Here is a 252-nt window from a genome sequence, read left to right on the forward strand (position 1 = left end):
TTACGGGGCGCGGAGAAGAGATGGGGGAGAGAGAGAGACCCCGAGGCAAGGGGTTGGGAGCAGCCTGATGGAGGAACTTGGGTGCTGCAGGAGGGGATTGGGATTCGGGTGCCGGAGACCCGGAGAGCCTCGCAGGGCCCTCCCTGGGGTAGGGGTAGGCGGGCTGGTTGTTCCCGCACCAGGGCTGGCGGTGCGGAGGGAGAAGGCCCCTCCCCGGGGGAGGGCGGGACCGCCGCGCTCACCTGTGCGCTT

The sequence above is a fragment of the Myotis davidii genome, unplaced genomic scaffold (assembly GCF_000327345.1).
Source record: "Myotis davidii unplaced genomic scaffold, ASM32734v1 scaffold135, whole genome shotgun sequence".
In the NCBI taxonomy this organism is placed as follows: domain Eukaryota; kingdom Metazoa; phylum Chordata; class Mammalia; order Chiroptera; family Vespertilionidae; genus Myotis; species Myotis davidii.